The following is a 9,568-nucleotide window of genomic DNA, read 5'->3' as shown; positions in this document are numbered from 1 at the left end:
AAAGACATGATAGGGGATTAAAATAGAAGAATTGAATGAAGAATTGATGAATTTCGGGCTTGAAATACAATTTCTGGACAAGGTGCATCGATGCACATTCATAAGTGCATCGATGCATTCCTTTAAAAGAAGAACATCGAATGCCTTTGATGCATCGATGCATAGATAATGCATCGATGCATCCTTTTAAAATAAAAACATCGAATGCATTTTATGCACCGATGCACAAGTAGTGCATCGCATACCTTCATTGAAAGAGGAAATTGGCTTTTCTCTTAGCCTAAGAAGTGACAGTTTAGAATATATCAATTGGAATATTGATATGAATCTGTGTATTGTTATGTAGAGATAGAAAGTGATCCGTTTCGGGATAATTGAGGAATTAGAATCGAATTAAAGCAAAGCTAAGGTGAGTGCAATTTATTTTGTACTTATTTTATTGAATTAACATTGGCTTGTGATGAGCCAGTGATGGAGTTACTATGGTAAGAAGTAACTTCTAAATTGTTACGTGATTACCATGTATGCATTAATACATAGAAATAGATGGATGCTATGTTATATGATTTATATGCTTAAGTGAAAATGCAATATATGATAGATGTTATTTGACATGACATGCATGGTTACATGAAAGAAAGCTATGTGACTACATGTATATGTGAAAGAAGCTATAAGCTTATATGCACATGTGATATATGAGATATATGGTTACACATACATGTGGTATGTGACAGAAGAGAAAGAACAAGTGATACGAAATGTATAAATAAATGCCCATAGTATATGATACGAGAGCTATAGGTATAGTTGGCATGCCAAGAGTTGAGGGTTTACCTATGTTGAAAGGAACATATGGATAGTTGCCGAGGATCTTTATGACCTCTGGATAGTTACCGGGGTTCTTTGTAACCTCTGGACAGGTCCTTCGGGACGAATACTGAACTAAAGTTCGGTGCCCCATGAGGGAATTTATACGAGCTGTGGTGACAGCATTAGTGCACAACCTCAATATACTCACATACCTCTATTATCAATAATATACATGGGCATTGAAATTGAAAGACAAATGAAAATGAAAGTGATACAAGAAGGTAAGTTGCATGTGTGCATGACCTGATTGTATATTGTTATCATACAATAGATTCATGCATATTGATATGTCGTGATTCAATGATATGAATGCACATACATGAATTATATGTGTTATATGATGAGTATATGGTAAGTGGAAAGGATTATTGATAGTGCTTGCATATGTATGTCTTTTATTTATATGAAATGATATATGGTTATATTATATGTTTTATATGCCTCACTAAGTCTATGACTTAGCGTGTAAGTGATTTACACGTAGGTACCAAGAACGAGAAGTGAAAGAATAGAAGTGGCAAAGACAGTATCACTACTAAAAGATCAGATCAGAAGTATTTGACAAAGTATGTATTTGGTTATGTATAAAGTGTTGGCATGTAATAAGTCATTAAGTACGAGCACTCTGATCAAGTCTGTATTTTGTTTTAAATAAAGTTTTAAATTTCCCGGGATTTTTCTTAAGAGTCAAGGTTTGAAAAGTCAATGTGACACGTCGGACTCGTATCCGGGTCGGGTACGGGTTGGGGTGTTACACCATCTCACCGGGTGGAATGAAGTATCCCTTTATAATTGAGTTCCATGCTCCTAGATCATTGACTTGAATGAAGAACATCATCATATTATTCCAATAGGCGTAGTTTGCTCCAATGAAATACGGTGGCTTGTTGATCTGTTGAGAATCTGTAATATAGTAAGAGCCGGAGGCCGAAGCCATCTTCTTGTCGGTTGTGTCGGGAATCAATAGAGCTTCTTCTAGGGTCGTCTCAATGTGGTTAAACCTTCTAATGAGTCAAACTTTGATACCAATTGTTGGGATTTTCGAAGCTCAATTTGATCAATCGAAAATGTACGAGGGGGTGAAATGGTAAAATTTGTTTAGGGAGTAAGGAGAAAGAAAATATAGATAATTTGACACAGCGAATTATAGTGGTTCGACTTCTTAACTAAGTCTACCTCCATTACCTTAGCTCCTCACTAAGAATTTTCTAACAAATTCACTAATTTGTTATTTCTTTTCAAGGACATATAGATAACCTTAGGCTCAACTAGAATCAAAACCCCTTTACAAGAAAAAAGATGTAAACTAAGAAAACCTATAAAAGGTAGATGTTTACAATGAATTAAAGCTCACAAGAACAAAATATTTACAAGATTATAGGAATAAAGAGTGAAAAGCTCTTCTCTTGTTTGATTGCTTGTATAGGTGTTTTAACCCTTCTTCAAGTGTCTTGAACTTGTATTTATATGTTGGAATGAATTTGTGACTGTTTCTAGCCGTTGGGAATGTTTTTCTCTGCAAAATAAACTGCCCAGTACAGAGGGTATCGGTACTCCTATAGGAAGTATCAGTACTACATTTTTTATTTTTAAATAAAACTAGTCGTTGGGCTTGACAATATCGATACTAAGCCTATGGTATCGATACTACTATGTAAAGTAGTATCGGTACCCCTTTGGGTATCGGTACCATTTTTGTATTATGTAATTTGAGCAATGTTGGTAGTATCCATACTACCTAGTGAGTATCGATACTTCTTTTACCTTTGGTATCGGTACCATATAAACAATATCAATACTATTCATGAGGTATCGATACTGTAAGAACAATATCGGTACTTCTTGTCCAAAAAAAAGCATTTTGTGCTCAATTCCAAGTTAAGTGAACTTTGAATTATTTTTTGAAAACTTTGAATAAATTCAATTCAAGTCCAAAAACATTTTGCCATAAATTGTTACATCAAAACATAGTTCAACAAAATAATTAAATTATGATGTAAAAATATATGTTTGTTAGTAAACAATTGATTGAAAGAAATTATATGTATTTTCCTCATGAATTTAAATAAGAAATTAAGTAGAAGAATCAATTATATAAGAAAATTGACATATTGAAATTTGGGAGTGGTGTTTTTTCCTATATTTGTTGGGTTTCATCAAAACAATGGGAGAATTCAAATGATGAGGTTCCTTGTATGTTTTTCTATGTAAAATCAGCCTTTTTAGGTGAAATAATTTTTATTCCCATGGTTTTATATTCCTTTTCTTTTAGACAAAATGGATGTTTCTTCTGTTATTATTATTTGTTTTCAATTCAACGAGTCATGACACACCGCTGATGACATCAACTTTTGGATCCATCAACAGCGGATCCTAAATAACCAGAAAATATTGTCGATTTGTTTACGGATTATGGTTTATTATACAATGTTTTGTTTTGGGACCCAATTACTTTTGTTACATTTGACCAAACAAAGTCCGAATGATTAATTGTTCCTATTTGTTAATCAAAGGCAATATGCTGAAGTGGATCATATCTACATTTTCTCTCCTTTATTCCTTTACCATATTTTTTTCAATAAATAATTAAAAGTATTTTTTTAATTTCTAGATAGGAGGTGCAGGTGGGACCGGAAGTTTTTACTTTTTTATATAGGTTTGTGTTTGTAATAAAAAATAAATTAAAGTACGAAATTGGGGGATTGAGAAGGTTGGTCGTGGGTTTTTGGGGTATGGGACATGTTAACTTGTTGAACGGATGTTGGTCTTTTGAATTTTTTTTTAGGTTTGATCATTCATGTTTTCCAACACTTTATGTTTTTCAAATAAACAAATGATTGAGCTCTTGTTAAAAAAATGCATCGACTTTAGTTTTTATGAAGAAGAAAAAAAAACAATTAACTCCTTTCATTAATAAAAAAATAATAGAATGAGTGTTGTTTTTCTTCATAATCAAATTAATTTTTTATAATGGTTATTGACGTTGTTGATGTATAATAGGTGATGTAAGGATTTATGGTGGTTTAAATGATAGAAAATGAAGTGATTAAGTTTATGGTTTATAATTTATCTCTTCTGGTTTGATCGAAAAGTCATTAATTAATGATCTTATAAAAGTATGTAATCTAAATTGTTCTCTCCCTTTATCTCAGTTGGATGCTTAATTTATAATATACTTTTAGTATTTACCTATTTGGTGATCATGTGGTTGTCACATGGTTAGATTTCTTTAGAGTGTTAATACAATTTGTTAGTCCATATGTGCTCTTTGTTATTGAGTTTTGTGGATGACTTTGAAAGAGAATTTCTTAAGAGTGTTGATGCAATTTAGAATTTTCATTGTTAAACTTCTATTTCTGTAGTTTTTATAGAAGCAAGTAATTTATATATTTTAATACTTTTACATAATATTTTTTGTGTTATTAATTAGAGGAATCATTGTTCCCAAAAGAAAAGTCCAAATAAGGTGAGCATTGGATAATATAATTGTATATGAAAATTGAAAAGTCTTGAGTTTTTTAATTACGTATAATTTATGATACAAATAAATGGGTCCATGGGCATTAACAATGCCCTATAAATGCCATGGTGAATAGGGAGGGAATGTTTCATTCTATTCTTAATGATGTTAGATGGATACAACTTGGACGGTCCAATGCCATCAAAAGTCTAAACAAATGAAAATGAATTTAGAAGGAATAATTGTTTCAAGTATTAAATTCGGAAAGGAAAATAAAATATAAGTGGGTTCTACTAAGAAAATAAAGCGGGAAATTGTTCCAATCAGTTGAGGAATTAAATCAAGATAAATTTGAGTTCTTTTAACATAATAATTTTTTACCCTCCAATGTTATCGATTAATTGTATTAATTCTTAAAATTTTATTATATTTCTTCTGATATTTATTTCTTTATTATTTTTATCAGATTTGACCAAAATATAACAAAACAATAATAACGTTGTTAAACTGAAATTACTTATTTTGTTTTATAGATTTTAAAATTTTATATATTTGTATTTACTCGTATTATTTTCCTTATGTTTTGTATATATTAAAAATGAAATAAACCCACCCTTGGCATCGCAAAAGAAAAATCTCTAACACATGTTTAATAATTTGCTTGGTCGCTATTGTTATCTTTTTCATGATTTAGTATACTACTCCCCTGGCCTACGATGTAACAATCTATGGTCAGTTGTAGTATACTTTTAGATTGAAAGTGATAATGACATTTTCCCCAATATAGGTCCAAGATATTTGATTATACATCAACGGCTGATGGAATCTTCTTTTCTTTTATGTTTACTATTTTATAAAATGACTTGTTTAGATAACAGCTTCCAAAGCAATTAAGCTATATAGATATACTTTTAATCATTCATTTAATCCGTTAAAATATTTTCCAGTTAAAATTTTAAATATGATTATTAATTCAATCATTACATATAAAAAAATATAAGTTTAAATCGTTAATTTAGGACCACGATGATGTAATAAAATTATATTCTCATTAACATAGGATTGAGCTAAAAAAAAATAAAATATTATTGTTGAATTATACACACTTTGAGAAATAATTAAAGACAACAATATCAGCAGCGACCTCCATTCACAATTTTTAAAGCAAATAAAGGCTGAAATTCATTAAGGAAAATAGACCCATAGAGCCTAGTTACCCTCCTTGACAAACATTGTACATTGATGGTGAGAAAGATAGGGGATGAGTTTGCTTTGCTTCCCTCCACTATAGGATTCCTTCCCACCATAGGGCATAGAGTACCTTTTAATCCCCTAGAAGAAGGAAAATTTAGTACTTTTATACAAATAAACAAACATACATACAATCTTCCTCAAAACCATATCAACTTGGCATTTATAGTAATGTAATTCTAGTACCTAGTGCTTTTACGGGTTGGGCTCTATAAAGAAAAAGGGTATCAACTGAAAGGTATGTAGGGGGGCATACTCTCCCTTTTCATGATTATGGTTTTGATTTTGTAGTTTCCTTTCCTTTATGCGATGCCATATACGGACCTTAGCTCATCATGTGCCAAGTGGGCGCATGCCACATGTTTGTAAAATCTAGTGGTTTCATGAATCATGTTGAGTTAAATATACCTATATCCAATTCAACTATACATGGATTTATTTATCAGTAGAAGCCATACTTGTACAGATAATTGAAACGGTAATTCTTTGGCCATTGACATTAATGGAAACGGTAATTCTTTGGCCATTGACATTAATGGACACGCCGTTTTCATTTATATTATCTTATTTGGATCGGGTCTTTTTCCTGAGCTGTTACGGGGTGAGTGTTCTTTCACGCCTCACAATTATGGATCATTAGTGTGGGCGGGGGGGGGGGTGTATTTAATGTTGATTATGGTTTGAGTTGGAGAAGGGGGACCATTAAGTGTTATGGTTTCGGCTTCTGGTCCAGGAAAGGGTGAGAGAATAACTTTTGATGGGTAGGTGATCTTTACAGTTAGAACTTGTGTGCAGAATTTCAAGGCAAAGCTAATATAGATTGATTGGAGGTGGGGCGGGGGCAGTTCTAAAGCATTGCGGCTGCCTTGGTGGCCTAATGCCAGGCTAAGGGGGCGGCCTTTCAACTTCAAACCTGCAGGTAATCATGTTCAGTAAAATCTCATCAATAAAGTTGAATAAAAATCTTGTGATTTTCAATAACTCATACTGCATTCATGACGATGTTGCTAAGTTAACATTTTATAACAACGTTTCATTTATGTAATATAAGATTATAGAAATTGTTTTATTTTTCAATTTAATTTTAATATAAAAAATACAGTGCTTGATTATCTAAATACATATTTTTATCAAATCTATATCCAATACCAAAATCAATATCTCTTTACTTCTTTAAATTTATTTTAACTCTAAAATATATTTATACTTTCAATTCCTCGTTATTATAGTCTCCAACATAAAATTGTTTAATTCTATTTATATTTTTAAAATATTTCATATGTGTATTAGATAATACGAAACAAACAACTTTATGTATTTAAGTCATTTTTCCTGATAATTATTGGTATTTTTTTAAAATTTAATTTGGTTTTAAGTGGGTTGGGAGACTAATTGGCTGCCTGTTATCTGAATTTGGTGCAACAAAATTAAACTTTTGTTGTAAAAACTAAAACAGGCCTGGTGGCATTCCAATCCATCATTATTGTTAAGGTCCATTAATGATCAATTGCTCCCAATTTCAGCCTGTACTGGGTTAAACCCTTTGCATTAAGGTTTTTGGATGATTATATTTTTTTTAATTAAAATTACATAAATATATTTTGTTTTAGAAGTTTCATGTCTGTGGCATGAGAAGCTGAGCAAGCCAAAGCCTATTTCCTAATGCAAATTTGTATTGTGGGGGGGAAATAAAATGGACTTGTTCTTGGAAGCACTAAAAGATTCATGGGCAATTTGAATCAATTCTCCATCATGAGATACAAAGCTTCGTAACTAAGCAACACTGTGTACGTTCATCACTCTATATTCCAAGACACTCAAATGCAACCAAGGATGCAAATATAATATAAAGGGAATCCGATACCAATTTCCCAACCCACAATTGCAATAAATTAACAAAAACTTGTCCATTTCTCTAGTTTTTATGCCTTTAATTTTATTTTCCTATGTTATTTACTTTCTCCTGTGTGTGTTCATCAACCTTCACCTTTCACTTTTAAACCCTTTCACTTTCACTTTCACTGATGTTTGTATAAAAATGAAGCCTTTGGATCTAAACATCGTTCCATTTTCTTTTTTCGATTTTTAGAAGAAAGAAGAAGAATTTAAAGTACGCTTTTTCTTGCTTTTGTCTCTTTTTAGAAACTTTTCCATTTCCTTTCCTCTCTTGTACTTCAACCACCCTTCCCACTCTTAACTTTCCCTCGTTTTCTTACGTTTGACTCTCCTTCCCCGGAAATTTTTTCCAAATACCCAGAAAAGTTTAAGTATACTTGCTTTTGTCGTTAACTTTAACTGTTCACGGCGGGATATATGATTTCTCATCTCTCTCTTAACTCTTTATCTTAGTCTATTTTTATAATTTTGCTAAAAAGCTCCAATTAGTTGTTTGTTTGTTTTTTTTTTTTGTTGAGGAAAACTGTGTATATCTGACGGTAGTATGATTGATTGGTGTAATTGTTTTTTTTTTGTCCCCAGGGTTTTTTCTCTTACATGTACTTGTACCTGTGGCGTACAAATGGAGAACAAAGATGGTTACGTGGAGTTAATGTTTAAGTTTAACCATGACTTGCTAACTAGCATGTGCGGAACCCTACTCACCCTTCTCGTTTCCTCAGCTACGCATCAAGCTCTTCTTTCTTCGCCTCAAGTAAGGTTTTGTTTTTACTAATTACGGATTAAGTCCTCTTAAGTTAACATAGTTTTTTTTCTTCTTTTTATGTGACTATGACATAGTTTTTCTTTTTCTTTATGTGATTATGTCTCTAACTTATTTAATTTATATTTTTTTATTAACTTGCGCCGATGTGTAAAATTAAATTTATAATAAATTGACATAACTTGCATTGTTTGAAAAGGTGTGAATTCAAGTACACTTGAATATTATTTTCTTATTCATAATGAGATAAAATTTGAATAATTTTTTAACATATACTATCTTGAATTCATCTAAGATAAATTAATTTTTTTTGAATGATTTTAAATGTTATTTAAAAAAAGCTAAATATTATAGGGAAAAAAACTCCTTTCAAAATAAGAAAAAGCATCCTTCCACGTTTAGAAATTTTATCGAAAATAATACATTCATTATGGATCGAACATCTCATCGTTAATACGTTTATATGAAATAAACAGAGTTGATTTTTTATGGACAAAATTAACTCAAGCTGAATTAAGAGAAATTGCTTTAAAACTTTAAGAAGTACTCTCTTTGTGGATATTTGACTGTAGTACACTACACATGATAAATTTGTAATAAATATATATAATGCATGAGATGATTTTTGAGGCTGGGTTTGGATGAAAGGTTAACCCGCCCAGTTAGTCATCAAAGCAAGAAGAAACTCACAATGGACGTCCCAGAAAACATGGAGTCTTGTTTTGAATCTTTGATGGGTTTGTCATTTTATTTCAGTATTTTGATTTCCATTTCTCTTGGTGGAATTGTAAAGCATGTATAATAGTTTCAAAATCTGGTTCAGCTGCTGATAGTAACTCAACAAGGTGAAAACCAAGAAAGTCATCTGGGTGGACACAATCTGAAGTAGTCGATGCTGAGGATGGAGATGATGTTCATGGTGGATATGGAGAAGGGGATGCTGATGATGAAGAAAAAGACCCTTCTGATGGTGATGATCATGGGAACATTTCTAATGACCCAAATGGCAACTCCAACGAGGGAGCTGAAGTGGGAGAGGCTAATGGGGATGGAGATGATGAAGGCGGCGAAAATGGTGAGGATGATGAGCAGGAAGACGATGATGACAATAGTGATGGCAATGACAATGAAGTCGACACTGAAGATGAAGAAAAAGAAACTTTAGAAGATGAAGAGCCTGAAGACACGGAAGAATCGATTCAGCCACCAAAGAAGAGGAAGAAGTGATTATTTATAAAGTTTTCAGACTTCCTTTTTCACTTCCTTTTTCATTGGCTCAATAATTCAGACCCGGTTGTCTAAAGATTTAACAACAGTTTTTAACT

The 9,568-nt window shown here is 31.9% G+C and overlaps 1 long non-coding RNA gene across 2 annotated transcripts; it reads left to right on the top strand.

The window, feature by feature from the left end:
* The first annotated feature begins 8,088 nt into the window (after positions 1 to 8,088).
* Positions 8,089 to 9,319, top strand: LOC120180359. 2 transcript variants are annotated; one of them, XR_005521679.1, is made up of 2 exons: positions 8,089 to 8,234; positions 9,067 to 9,319. It is a non-coding gene; the product is annotated as an uncharacterized LOC120180359 (long non-coding RNA). The 2 variants fall into 2 exon arrangements; XR_005521680.1 differs by having other exon boundaries at positions 9,049 to 9,319.
* The last annotated feature ends 249 nt before the right edge of the window (positions 9,320 to 9,568 follow it).

Source organism: Hibiscus syriacus, unplaced genomic scaffold (genome assembly GCF_006381635.1).
Source record: "Hibiscus syriacus cultivar Baekdansim isolate YM2019G1 unplaced genomic scaffold, ASM638163v2 tig00112495_pilon, whole genome shotgun sequence".
NCBI lineage: Eukaryota > Viridiplantae > Streptophyta > Magnoliopsida > Malvales > Malvaceae > Hibiscus > Hibiscus syriacus.
The sequence above is the reverse complement of the archived record's forward strand: the minus strand, read 5'-3'. Positions and strand labels throughout refer to the sequence as shown.